This window comes from Chelonia mydas, chromosome 2 (genome assembly GCF_015237465.2).
Source record: "Chelonia mydas isolate rCheMyd1 chromosome 2, rCheMyd1.pri.v2, whole genome shotgun sequence".
NCBI lineage: Eukaryota > Metazoa > Chordata > Testudines > Cheloniidae > Chelonia > Chelonia mydas.
In genome coordinates, this window is record NC_057850.1 from 237,369,777 (window position 1) to 237,384,466 (window position 14,690).

General features: G+C 40.4%; 1 long non-coding RNA gene across 4 annotated transcripts in view; it reads right to left on the reverse strand.

Moving 5' to 3' along the window:
* Window positions 1-11,458: 11,458 nt before the first annotated feature.
* Window positions 11,459-14,690, reverse strand: part of LOC119565425 — a 59,506-nt gene continuing 56,274 nt past the window's right edge. For all 4 annotated transcript variants that reach the window (XR_006289114.1, XR_005224090.2, XR_006289115.1 and 1 more), the window contains one exon: window positions 11,459-11,672. This is a non-coding gene — a long non-coding RNA (uncharacterized LOC119565425). The remainder of the gene's footprint in view (window positions 11,673-14,690) is intronic.

Consider the following 14,690-nt stretch of genomic DNA (forward strand, 5'->3'; position numbering starts at 1 on the left):
GCCTGGGCCCCAGAAGCCTGTGTCAGCTGGCATGCACCAGCTACAAGTTTTTCTTTTCTGCAATAAAACACCCGTGGCTGGCCCATGTCAGCTGACTCGAGCTTGTGGGGCTCGGGCTGTGGGGCTATAAAACTATAGTGTAGACTTTCAGGCTCGGGCTGGAACCTCAGGTCTGGGACCCCATATGGGGGATGGTCCCAGAGCCTAGGCTCCAGCCTGAGTCTGAATATCTATGCAGCAATTTTATAGCTCCGCAGCCCGAGCCCCACAAACCCAAGTCAGCTGACATGGGCCAGCCACGGGTGTTTTATTGCAATGCAGACATACCCTCAGCTACGTCAGGCCTTCAGCATGTCATTACGTGCCAAGGGGCCCCATCCACCAACCGTTAATGCTGAAATAGCATTTCTGCTTGTACTAGATGACAACCACCATGCGAAAGGAAGGCTGGTCTTGTGCTTAACGTACTGGCCTGGGACTCATGAGGGTTTATTTCCCAGCTCTGGCTCTGTGATGTGGGACCAGTTACTTAATCTTTCCCTTCCTCTATTCCCCATATGTACAAGGACAGTAATACTGCCCCCCACCCATGACCCATCTTTGCTTGTTGTGTCTGTCTAGACTGTAAGCTGCTTGAGGCAGGGGTTGTCTCTTATTACATGTCCGTACAGTGCCAAGAACAATAGGGCACTGATCTTGTTTGGGCACTCAAGGTGCTGCTGTAATCCACATAATACTAATAAGAGAAAGACAGATGTTCAGACAAGAAGTAAGTTTTCCTTAAAAGGAATTTAGACTCATAAGCATAGGGCATGTGTTAAACCATGAAACAAGCTTAGTGGATAGTGTCATTGATATAAAAATAGAGCACATTGCCTAATGGAACGGGTCAAATTTAAAAGAAAGAAAGTAAACAATTTTGTGAGTTCAAAATAGCATTATTTTTATAATAAAGAACAGCCTCATTTAGGAGGCATTCACATCATGCCATAACAGTGAATTAAAAAACAACCTAAGCATATGATCATCATTTTCAATTAGTAACTCTGGGAGGGGAGTGAATTAGAACGTTTCCATACTACCTGTTATGTTATTCTCTGAATCCTTATAACATTGTCTACATGGGAGAAAGTAGAAACTGATCTGCCCTAGAAAGAACCATCCCACCTACCCCTATGTTCCTGATCATAACTTTGGACACCTAAGGTAGAGACAGGTTCTGAGTAATCCATCACAGAAGTGTAGAAGATCCAGTGCAAGCTGTGAGAGCAGTCTGAGTGTATTACTTAGAACGGTGCACTAAGCTCACCAACCCTTGTGTGCATTGACAGAGTGGATTTGTTTGATAATGCTGATCATTGTCACAATAACACTGAGGCCATGGGGTTAAGTTCTTTGCTGACTTACATCTATGTGAGGCCTCTGTGCCAAATTCTGTTTCCTTATCTGACTAAATCTCTGGCTGAAAGCAATGGAATCACATCAGTGTAAAACTGGTGGAGAATCAGACTCATTGTTTTTATTTATGGGGTGAATAACTTGGGGTGAAAATTGATATAGAATTTGACCCTTACCATTGTCCCAGCCTCTTTGCACCATGTAAAAGAGCTGGAACATTGTAAAGGGGCTCTGAAAGACACATAGCCAGGAGAGGATTCCCCCACCACCAAGCAGACACTGTGCAGACAGCTATAAGTCTACCCTCTAAAAAGTCCCTGGTGTAGGGTGTGTGTCAGGGATGTTGAGATTCTGGACAGCACTGCAGCCCACAAAAAATGCTGTGGAACTGTTGTAACTTAAACTTGCACACAAGTGGCTTAAATTATGCACAGGGACTCTCTAGTTCCTGGATCAAGAACGTGCAAAGGTGGCTTAAAATTAGTGCTAGTCAGAATCTAAAATTTCCATTCCATAGAAATTCCAAAATGTTAAAAAAATTATTCAGTGTTGGAATAAAGACTTGTAGTTATGAAATTTCCCCCGGAAGTGGGGGAGCCAAAATTTTTGTTTTGAAAAACCAAAACAACATTATGTTTTGATTCTTTTAAAAGGAAATTGATGAGGGTCCCCAAGTTGCCCAATGCTTCCACTGCCCACTTGGTGGGCTGCTAAGATTCTAGGCAGGGCTCTCAGGGCTTCTAGGGTCCCAGTACTGCAGCAACTGGCCAAATGGGTGAGTTGGAGGAAACCAGGCGAGTTTCCATTAAAAACCTACTTTGTTTCCATTCCAAAATTGACATATTATTGGGAAATGTTTTGATTTTGACAAAACAGCATTTTCCAACTGAATATTTTTCCATCAGGAAATTTCCAAACAATTCTATTTAAAACCACCATAGCTCTCTCTATGTGCTGTGTCAGAATCTCACCCTTTGTGTATTAATTCTGGGTTCACGGTCATCTGGGACCAGAAGTCAGCTACTTTACTTTTTCATATTCATGTCACTGATAGCAGAAAGCTGGTGGAAGGCAGCATGGTACACAATACCAAGTAGAGGGTAAAAGATAATAGGGAAGTTTTGGTGAGCAAATTTTTAAAACAATAAGTTTGAAAAATGCACACAAGTGTAAGTGAGCTTAATGAAAATTAGCAGAGAAATATCCAGCAAACACAGCATTTGCTGTAAAAATACTCATTTACTTTTGAGTTCTCAGAAACCTTTTTCTTGGTGTCAGATATACTATGATTCCACCAGACAAAAGCGATCTTCAAGGGAGCTGTCATTTCAGCATTTTTTTTTCTGGCTAATTGTTTGTTGTGAGTAGTCTCTGTCGGGCTTTTAATTAAAAGAAATGCTCAACGTAAAGCAGGAGTAGCGGTAAACTTTAGAGAGCTGAGGGACTCAGGGCCTATTTATGACATCACGTGCACTCGATTTACACTGGGGTAACTCAGTGGAGTACCTCCTAACTGGCACCAGTGTAAATGAGAAAACAATCAGACCTTTAGTCCTCCAAGTAAGAAACATTCACAGGCTGGTAGAGGCCCATCTAATTTAGCAATGACAAATGAGCAAAGCCTATGGTGCTAAGGAGACAGGACTTGATAAACCCAATGCTGTTCCAGAATCGCTTTGCTAATTTTATTTATGTCCATGAAATCTTTTTTTCCATTTTGAAATGCAATGTAAATCCTGAGTGCTTCTTCATCAGGCCCAGAAAGTGGCTCAGAATCTTCATCTGTGCTATTTTCTTCAAGAAACACTCACACCAATTGTAACCATTCACTTTGGTTCCTTGCCAGGTTACTTGGCAAATCTGTAGATCCAGGCAGAAACATTCATTCAGTCTGTCATTTTGCCAAGGTGTTGTTGTTGTTGTTTTTTTAATTACTAACCTTCTGTCATGCCTATTATACAGCAGTCCAGAATCCTCTGGAGTCTTTGGCAGAGCTGTCAGTGATAGTTTCTGACAAAGAAACAATAAGGACTCAAAACCAATGGTATTTAATTGCTTGCGAATAACAATAAAATATCAAAGGATTGGATGGCTCTGGGTATGGAGTCTAGTGTGTTAGTTTGGTTCTGGGTGGACTGTTGTTCAGTGGCCTGCCTGAAATAAATTTAGTGGCCCCGTTTCAGTTTCTACAGAACAGATTTCCATATTTCTGCACCACAATTGCTGCTGTATAGCATCCTTGGTTTGAAGTCTCAGTAGTGGCCAAGGACTGAATGGGTATGAAGAATGAATTGCCCTCCCACTTACTCGAGATATGTCTAAACCAAAGCCCAATTCAGAACACCCAGACTTTCAAGGAGATCAGAATCTGGCTCTGAATTTTGTGGATAACCTCCATTTTAGCAATGGACTGAACTAAACCGCAGCCCAGTTCCAAATTTTGCAGTCCAGACCCATCTATAGTTGTTACTAAAGATGGTCTCTAGTTCAGAGGTGATGTGCATTAGCCACTGCAAATGCCTTTGTTCTGTGGATAAACAGAGGCCTTCAGTCTCCCGGGCTCTCCTCTCAGCCCCTATACCAGCTCTAAATTCACCATCAAAAAATACCAACAATGAACCATTTTAAAACAAAACACACTGTTTTCTGTGGTTATAAAATTTCAAACGTAATTTCCTGCTTGTCGGACCCAAGTCCTAAATGATGGACTGCACCAAAGGTAGCTGTTCCCTCAAACACAGGAACAGCTGAGAGAAGTCCATGGAGGCTGTTCGGAGAACTGGTGTTTCCTTCCCATAATGGTCAGTGCTGCCTAGGATTGGATGGTTCACCAGTTTCCTGTAACATTCCTTGAGACTGGCCTGTCAGTGGTGATATCTCACATAGGTGAGTGAGCTATGGGAAAGAGCAGTGAAGTCTCTCAATAACATGTAATACTTCGGGTTCCCTGTTGGCCTCATGCTTCTCCAGACCCCAAGAAGAAGCAGTACAGTAGCCAAGCTAACATGGTTTCACCATTCCCTGGCAGTGATGCCCTCAGCTGTGGCTGTGTACTTACAGCAGTTTATCCAGAACACATTATTTTACTTTCTCAAGGGAACATGCCAGAAAAAGCAACATATTTCTGAGTTTTCATGAGCCAGCCCTGCCCCCACTGCCAAACACTTCCCCGCTTGCTATGCATTATTGGTGTATGGGGACTGCAGCTGGCTAAGCCAGAGGGAGCAGGGAAGAGTGCTACCACTTAGCAACCTTTCCCCTCTGTGTGGCCTTATTACTTCACTTGCATGTAATATCCACTATTTTGCTTCCCTCCCCGCTGGACAGTGGAGAGGAATACATGGCCACAGTCACATCTTGGTTTGTCTATTATTACTTCCCATCTTTGTCAATGGCAATTGATGTAACATGTACTAACAAACCATAATCTTTTATTATATTAGCACCATGTTTGCATCCTCGCCAGAAAATGGCAACCATCTATGGTATTATTTTATTACATATTAGTATGTATGGTGCCCATGGTTTTTCTTAAACAAAAGAAATTGGCACATTCTCTTGAATAAAAATAAGGTTCTCTAATACAAGAAAATGAGTTCACTGATCTGTAGCCAACAACCTTTGTGTGACAGAGGAAAGTTTTCTAAAATTACCAAGAGGCCAATTCCTGCCAGCTCTGTGCAAACAAGTAGTTCTTCTAGCATCAGGCTTTGGGATCTTGAAGTCAGTAGGACTAATCACTTGGGTATAGCAAGCAGGATTTGGTCCAAAGATAGCAACATAACCGGTTGGATATTTTTCCTTTTAACAAGCTACAGTGTATGTACAAATAAAAGTACAAAGAGAGATGGTCTTGCAGCCATGGTGCTAAGCCATGCTGCACCTGCACCTTAATCCTGAAACTTTCATAGACTTCCTCTGTGGTGGTTTGTAAGTCACCTAATCTCTTTCTCTCCAGCACTGATTCAGCAACTGCTTACATGCTTTGCTGGATCAGGCTTTTTTTGTGTCCTAGTTTCTGTGTAAAGCAGTGGTTCTCAAACTTTTGTACTGGTGACTCCGTTCACATAGCAAGCCTCTGAGTGCAAACCGCCCCCCCCCCTTATAAATTAAAAACACTTTTTAATATATTTAACACCATTATAAATGCTGGAGGCGAAGCAGGGTTTGGGGTGGAGGCTGGCAGCTCACGACCCCCCATGTAATAACCCCATGACCCCCTGAGGGGTCCCAACCCGCAGTTTGAGAATCCTGGTGTAAAGTGAAGATAATAATGTTTCCTGACCTCACAGGTGATGAGAAGTTTAAATCCCTGAGTGTTTGACAGGTGCCACGGCCGTCTAGACAGATAGACTCCTCACTATGATGAACACTTTACAGAGTTGTCCTAATATTTCAGTGCATGCACCCTCTCACACAATCTTTTTTTTTCTCACACACACATATACTCTCTAACTCACTCTTTATATTCACTGTGAGATCCAGTCATCATGTATTACACCAATTGCATCAACTGACATGACAGCAGGTTAAGGCCATTAATAAAATCTACTGAATAAGCAACCTTCCAATGAACATGTGCCCTGTGGTAATGATGAAACTGTCAGTACCAACTAAGCAGCAATAAGAAACCTACATAAGGAAACTAATAATCATCTAACCTATGGTAGCTGGCAAGTAATGACCTAACTCAATACTGTAATGTATACCTTTGCTTAATGAGTATAGTGAAGCAGAGAAAGGGGAAATATGTGCATATCTCAAAGTGCTAATTCAGCAAAAAGCAAGTGAGGCACAGTTGTTAATGACTGGTTATTAGCTATTAAAAAAAGCCTTTTGTCAAATGATGAGAGGACACATACGTAGATTAGTTTGTGGTCACAGGCCTTATCACTGTAATATTACAAAGCTGGATCCTGCCAATGCTTACTTTCTTGAGCAGCCCAGTTGAAGTCAGTGGGCCTATTTGTCTGAGTATAGGTTACGTGATCCAGGTTATATCCATGTTATACAATAGTAGCAAGCAGTATAATAATAATGTATTCTTTATGGGTGTGAGAAATGGGTAACATAACAAAGCCATCTTAAACGTCTGGAGTGATACCAACTGTGCTGCCTTAGGAAGATTCTCCAGATGGGAAGATCGACGCACCAATGCCAGCATTCTCTCTGCAGCTAACACCACCAGCGTTGAGGTGAAGATTATGATTATGAAACATCAATGTCGCTGGACTGGCCATTGTCTGCGGATGGCTAATACTCATCTTCTGAAGCAAGTTCTCTTTTTTCAACTTAGTCGTGGTAAGAGGTCTCATGGGGGACAGAGAAAATGCTACCGGGACATGCTGAAAGTATATCATCAGAAGGGAGGCATTGACACCATGCACTGGGAAGAGCTGGCTGGCAACATCAAGCCTCAGCCTGTTTTGAAGAGAATCGGCTTGCTCAAGAGGCTGAGAAATGGCAGAGGAGAAAGGAAAGTGTACAGCATCTCAGTGTTCTCTACAAGCAACCACCTGTCACATATGTAGAAAACCTGTAGAGCACGGATTGTACTGCTCAGCCATCTTAAGTCTCATCAGTGACTTTTCCCCCATGGCAGACATCATCCACATATGGAGGGATAGCCGCCACCGCCAAATAATGTAAGAGGAGATTTTTATCTGATGGAAAGAAAGTGTTTCCACAATAAGGAGTGGAGGGTCCTCACAGTAAAAGCAGAAAGGCTTGTCCTACATACAGAAATTGTACTGATTTAACTCTAACAAAGCAGTACAACTCCCCAGGCCAGTTCTACACATGGAAGGCTTTGCCAGTATTGCTGTGCAAACATACTATACCTACCAGCAAAGCACTCCTAGTGCGGATGCAACTTATACTGACAAAACTGAACTTATAGTTTCTTCCAAACCCCACAAACTGAATAAGCCATGTTAGCAAAAGTGCAGGGGATTTTTCCTGGCATGCTATGTCATTCACAAATCATACCTCCAATCACCATAGCTATACCAGCAAAAGTTTATCATGTAGAGCTGGCCCGGTGTGAACACAGGTATCCCTGTATAAAAGTGCTTTATATCACTATAGCTATTACTATACAGGAAGGGGAATAAACTATACCAGTATAAGGCTCCTTCATGTGAGTATAACTGTGTCCACACTAGGAGCTGTATTGATATAAAAATGTCAGTAAAAAATCACATGAGTATCTAAAATAGCTGTATAGTATTGATACAAAAACTATGTGTAGACAAGCCCATGGCATGGTTGGCAAGGGGTAGGGGGCAACAAGCTAGGAAAGAGGACTATGTGAAATAATGGCACATTCAGAGGTAGTGGGGCAATATTCTGCACCATGCAACCCCTTGATGTCACATTGAGCAGAATGTCTTTTTGCAGTCACTGAAGAAAGGGCCTACCATGGTATAAACTCTCAGGTGCCCTGTACAGTGTTTACGTAGGCAGGGATGCCTGGTGCGGAACAACACCAAAGAAGAACTCTTGTGGGCTATTACCTCATGCTGCCACTGTTGCAGCAGGGTGAAAGGACGGGTGCTGGCAGGAAATCGTGCTTTCAAGCCCTGATCTTGCACGATTAAGTAATTGGAAGCTTTGCCACTGACTTCAATGAGCATAAGATGAAGAGCAGTGATGTTAGAAGGTATCTTCCTTAAGCCAGAAGTATTCGATTACCTGTTATTATATATGCATGTTTATAGTGCCCATCCTTATTGTATCTGGGTCTAATATAATAAAAAAGCAGCGGTAAAATGAAAATTGCTTTTATGTTGATGAAAATCTATAAAAAAAAATTTGTTTCTATTGATTTTCTCTGTTTTCTCATGAGCAAGGACAGCTTTGGTGTATAAAAAGAGCTCTCTGTTTGTGGAAGACATAGACTTTGTGCAACTAGCCAAACTGGGAAAAGGAGGAGAGTGGATCATGTGATTCTCTCAAAAACAGCATAGATTACACTTTAATATGTTGTGGGAGCTCTTCTTTCTCTTTCTCTCCATCTCTCCTTTTTATCTTTTAGGATCCAGTCCACCAAGGGTCCTGCTACAACTACTAGAGACCAGAGACTGGAGAGCAGGGGAACTCAATGGGAATGGTTTAACTGTAAAGGAAGACTGGAGATAAGACTGTGGGTCAAATCTTGTGCTAGTGTAAATCACCCTAGCTCCACTGAAGGCAATGCCTTCTATTGTTTTCATTGGAGCAACCCTAACTTATACCAGTTAAGAATATTGCTTTATATTTCCAGGAATTAACAAACTGTGGATCAAACTAAATTTTGCAGTGTTGTTCTTATGTTGTAGCTCTGTTCTGTTTTCTTAGGGGGAAGGTAATGGCGTTACATACAGTATGTTCACTGATATATGGTTATCATTAATTATCTTTTTGTACATGATGCATATCCTATTAATAGATGCACTTCCAAGCTGTAAGGATCAAGAGAAATTGATTGACCAGCTGTTACTCTGAGACGCAGTATTTCTGCAAAGTAGCCAAAGCTATGAGTTTTCACCTTGTTTTAACCAGTATTTATCATCACTTTGTGTGAAAATGGAAAAGATACCTGATCAAATGTGGTTAATTCTTCTCCTGTGCACAAAAAATAAAAAGCTTTGCTTTCTCTGTTTAATCTGTTATTTGTGGATATCTCTCTCTCTCTGTCACACTCTCTCTCTCTCTCTCTCTCTCTCTCTCTCTCACACACACACACACACACACACACACGCTCTCTCTCTCTCTAGCTCGCTCACACACACACACACACACACAGTATGTACCATTGGTTTACTTTCAAATATTTTATAAAAAATACTTTGGCTGAAACAGTAACAGCCGGGCTGCCATCTGCTGGTTGATGCTCTGCAGAATAATTACATTAGCCAAGGAAATTGCATTAACCTGAGAGAAGTATGCTCTGTATTGACACTGTATCAGACACTTCAGTGGTTAGTATTGCAAATCAAAGGACAAATGGGAAAAACAAAAACAAAATCAAAATGACCAAAACCTGATCTGGACATCATCTATTCACAGTGTGATTTGTTGTCAGGCTTATACTAGTCTTAATGATCCTGATCATATACACTTGGGTTTATATACTGAAAAGCACCGTGAATCTGATGCTGTGTGTTCCTAGCAGTAGTGTTTTGAAAACCTAATTTTCTGCCTTTTATTTAGAGTCTGGGGGAAGAGGAAATAGAGTGGGGGGAGAGGAGAGAGGTTGAATTTCTGAAATTCTTTCTTTCGGAATCAGATAGTGCTTCTGGAGATGGAAATGTTTCCTCTTGGACTGACTCCATCTCTTTTTTTGGTCTGCAAACCCTTGAGGTTAATGTCTGAGGTTGGAGAACTTGGAGTACATGCTAGTGCTATGAATATGAAAAGGAGAATTTGTACAATACGGGCACATTAGTCATTTGCAGTTCACTAATTATCTGTTTTATTTTAATGCTAATACTTCATTTAAGTAGAGTAATTGACATCCTAATATAAGAGAAGAAATTCATGGCATATATAGCATTTGTAGCCATAATAAATCTGATTTCATTCCGCACACATAGCAAATAGTCTACTTAGGTCTCTAAAGTAAATTAGAAGCTTGCTGAGACCTTGCTGCTCTAAGTAACACCAAGGACAGACTAACATGACATAATATTGTTGCCATAGTAACAGGGATGTGCACCAGCAGAATCATGACTATATATCATCAATTTAGTGCTCTACTAAACACAAAATAATACCTCTCCTAATTATGCTATGGCTTTGATTCTTAAGAATGTGGTGCCACTGTTAGCTAGAGTCAACCATAAGAAATTTCTGAAGAAATGGGTGGGGGCACATTGAGCTCTCTGTACACCTACCAACATGAACAAATGACTCCACAAGTCTCCCATAATTGTCCTAAATATGGCACTTAGAGAAGCTAATTGGATGTGTGCCATTTGGCGGTCCCCTTCTATAAAAGCTATCTGGGGCTTTGTGATATGAACCACTTCCCAGAGCGTGGAGGCTCAGACTTGACTCAGAACCACATCTGGTGCTTTTGGGACTCATACTCAATATCAGCAATTACAATGCACACACACAACTTCCAAAATATCTTACCCATACTCTGAATCATAATCTTGGGGGGGGGGGGAATCTATTGTGATTAAATGATTAAATATATTGATGGTAAACCACTGAGGCTGATGAATCCACATTATGGTACAAAATGGTTATAACCAGCTTAATGAGAAATGATTCTGCAGGCAAAAATCAAAGAAAAGGCTATTTTCCCCTAACTGGGCTTTTGAGCTCACACGATGTACAGTTTCCAGACGTTCTTTTAGCTCAATAATGCACATACTCCAAGTGATCTCAAACAGGATACTCCTTCTAATCCTCTCAGTCCAGAGCCCTGACATTTGTTGCTAGCCCTGATTCAGCAAGGTATTTATGTATGCATGTAATTTTAAGTACAGGTGCAGTCCCACTGAAATCAAAGGGACTACTTGTGTTTAAAATGAGCATGCATAAGTATCTTGCTGATTTGGAGTCTGACCACTTCATTTTGGTCTGCACTGGTCATTTTGGTCTGCATTGTCCTTCAAACACGTCATGCTGTTCCCTCTTAATGGGTTGGCACTTTCAGCTTATTCATTTTGAATCTGTGTTCCCTTTTGGATTTGCAACAAATGTGAACACAATTAGATAATTATGCTTTTTTCAGTGAGTGGAATGTTAGTCCCAGAACCATATACCTGTTTGTGGAAAACCTCTGAAATCCTGGAACTGTCCATTATCTTTTCCCAGTCCACATATCTGGTTGACCCATTTTTTTAGGACAAGAGCTGAAGGCAGTTCCCCATGGAGCCATCTTCTACTCAGCAATGTATTTTTATTTTCATTTGGCTTTTGTTTTGTCCATTGGGGTTAGTTACAGAATTGATCATATTACCACTTTAAAAAATCAAGAGGAGTCATGTTTTCTTTAAATATTCTTTTCCAGTCTAAATTCAGTTCCTAGCCTTAGTTAACTGCATACAAAAACAGGCACATTTCCTATATGAGTAAAATTTCTATTTTTAGTGTATTTTAGAATCATGCCGGGAGGAGAGAGGGTTTCTCCTGAAAAGACAATGTAATTTGTTTGCAGGTTTCCTGGTTATTCTTCCAAAGGACATTTTTCTTCAAATGATGATTATACTTCTAACAAGGTTCAATTCAAACCACGATTTTATGGGATATAGCATCATTTCTGAGGAGCACACTGACACCTGGTGGAATACAATTGTATAAAGATTTACTGTATGAAATGCTATGAATTGTACAGTCTGCCCATTGCTTGTACTAGTAGAATGCTTTGATCATTTTTGTATACCCAGGAAAACACAGGATAAATGCATCTACATTTTCTAGACTATCTGTTCCTGTGATTATCTTTAAAACCCTAAAAGCACCATCTGTGTACACTGTTTAGTAGGGGGCATGTTATCTAGATGGGCATGTGAACTCCCAGCACTGATAATGAGAGTTTTGTGGAAGCACAGGTAAGAGAATATCACTAGATATTGAAACAAAGATCCACTGCTGGTGGACACTGTATAAAGTTTAACTTGATAAAATACTGAATATTTCTATTTTTCATACATTTTTCAGTTTTATATAGGACAGCAGCAATGTAATATCTTTTGCTTTCATCCTATATTTAATTTGATTCCATTTGCTTTTACCTTAGTTAAATATAGTGTGTACCTGTTTTATAATCTGATATTAAAAGGGATGATACTCTTACCAGTAGCTTTGTGTAGATTTACTTTTAGCCTCTGCTTCTTACAGATAGTAGCCTTCTGACAGATCTAGGATTACAAGATGGATTTGCCTGAAATAACCTCTGCTTTAATAAATCCTTAGCAAGAATCAGACTACCATATTATGGACCAATCCTTCAGAATTAGCATAACTCCATTAAAGTCAATGGAACTAGTCTGTCATACACTAGTTGAAAATCTGATCCATGTATCTTGGGTCTTATTCTCAGTTATTTATGGCAGGTACTGGGTGGGGTGGGGGCTTTAAGCCACATTTTTGCTCCCCATATTCTGGGGCCATACAAAAATTGGAAAAAGAGATTCACCTAATGAACTCAATAACCTACATTTGAGGAAATCACCCAACCACTTGCAAATATTCTGCAAATAGAAAAAAGAAGTTAAATTAGTTAAATAATTTGTTCACTACAAATGATTTCCTCTGAACTAATCAAGACTATGTTGCTAAGTATGTAATAGCTGCCTGCAGTTAATATTTGACAGTGGCAATTTGTAGAATTCTGTACTTCACCTAAGAAAATGAATTGGGCATTCACCGCCTCATAGTGACTCACTGCAACAAATCCAGTTAGACATCAGCACCTGAAGAGGGCAAACTGTAGCCAGTTGAGTCATGCGCTTATATTATACATCATTCTGTGTGAACACTAAATGTGAGAGTAGCTCTTAGTCATTACAGAGTTTAGATCACTGTATTTTACTTCATTCTGTCTTTAGCCTTTCCACACAGGACACCTTTTAATGGTCATTAAAAATGGAACATCATTTATTATGATGATTTGTATGTGTGTATCTCTGCTCTGTGGTGGAACATGACAGAGCTGCTTGGATATAACCATTTCCTCTAACAGCTGCTATCCCTAAGATAAAAGGAGTACTTGCGGCACCTTAGAGACTAACAAATTTATTTGAACATAAGCTTTCGTGAGCTACAGCTCACTTCATTGGATGCATGCAGTGGAAAATACAGTGGGGAGATTTTATATGCACAGAGAACATGAAACAATGGGTGTTACCATACACGCTGTAACGATCAGGTAAAGTGAGCTATTACCAGCAGAAGAGCGGGGTGGAGTGGGGGAACCTTTTGTAGTGATAATCAAGGTGGGCCATTTCCAGCAGTTGACAAGAATGAACTTAGGCTTGAATAAAGACTGGGAGTGAATGTGTCATTACACAAAGTAAAACTATTTTGCCATATTTATTCCCCCCCACCCCCACTGTTCCTCACACATTCTTGTCAACTGCTGGAAATGGCCCACCTTGATTGTCACTACAGAATGTTCCGCCCCACCCCGCCCCACTCTCCTGCTCAACTTACCTGATCAATCTTGTTACAGTGTGTATGGTAACACCCATTGTTTCATGTTCTCTGTGTATATAAAATCTCCCCACTGTATTTTCCACGGCATGCATCCGATGAAGTGAGCTGTAGCTCACGAAAGCTTATGGCTCAAATAAATTTGTTCGTCTTTAAGGTGCCACAAGTATTCCTTTTCTTTTTGCGGATACAGACTAACATGGCTGCTACTCTGAAACCTATCCCTAAGATACTGTTTTAAGGTCTCATCCAGCTCCCATTGAAGTCAATGGGAGTCTTTCCTTTGACTTCAGTGGGAGTTGGATCAGAACCTTAACTTATGAGATAAGGAAGCAGTTGGGATGTAAGCCTGTAGATATGCCATCTAAACCTATAGGTGATGTAGATGGAAGGGATGATTAATATCATGGATTTTGAGTAAGAATAACAATGGATTAATCTCACACAACATTGCCATTGAATTCTTATAGTGAATCATTGTAATAGGAAATGTGGATTTGTGCAATTTCACTGAGATCAGAAGAGTAGCGTCCTACATGTTTCTGGGCATAGAAAATAATAATACTTTGAACTCAGAGATTGTGTTTCATCCAGTGGTCTTAAAGCATGTTAGATATAATAATTAAGTCAGTCTTGTGAGGTAACTTAGTAGATGTGCAAGATTCAGACAGCACAAGATCACACAATAAATCAGTGGCAGCATCAGAACTAAAACCCTGGAGTCTTTCTTTACTCCCACTCCCCTGTGTGACCACTAGACCAAATCCAGAATAGTTGGGTTTCTCCATTTCCTGACCTGACAATACCATACATATTTTACAAATTTGTTATTGACGGTTCTGGACCAAAAGAAGGCCAGATCCTCTGCTGATGTAAATTGGTGCAGCTCCATTGACTTCCATGCATCATGTCACAAATATGACCTATCTCATGTTTAGCTTTCATGGAGAATGATATAAACTATGAGAACTTAATTTTGGCTTCAATGGGCCATCTTCAGGTCCTGCTGTCTAATTCAATTAACTTTGTCACTTACTTCAGTGGAGTTATGCCAGTTTAAACCAGCTGAGGAGCTAACCCAGAAATCTCATAAAGATCTTGAAAATACAGAAAAAAAACCTAAAATATGAAGTAACATGAAT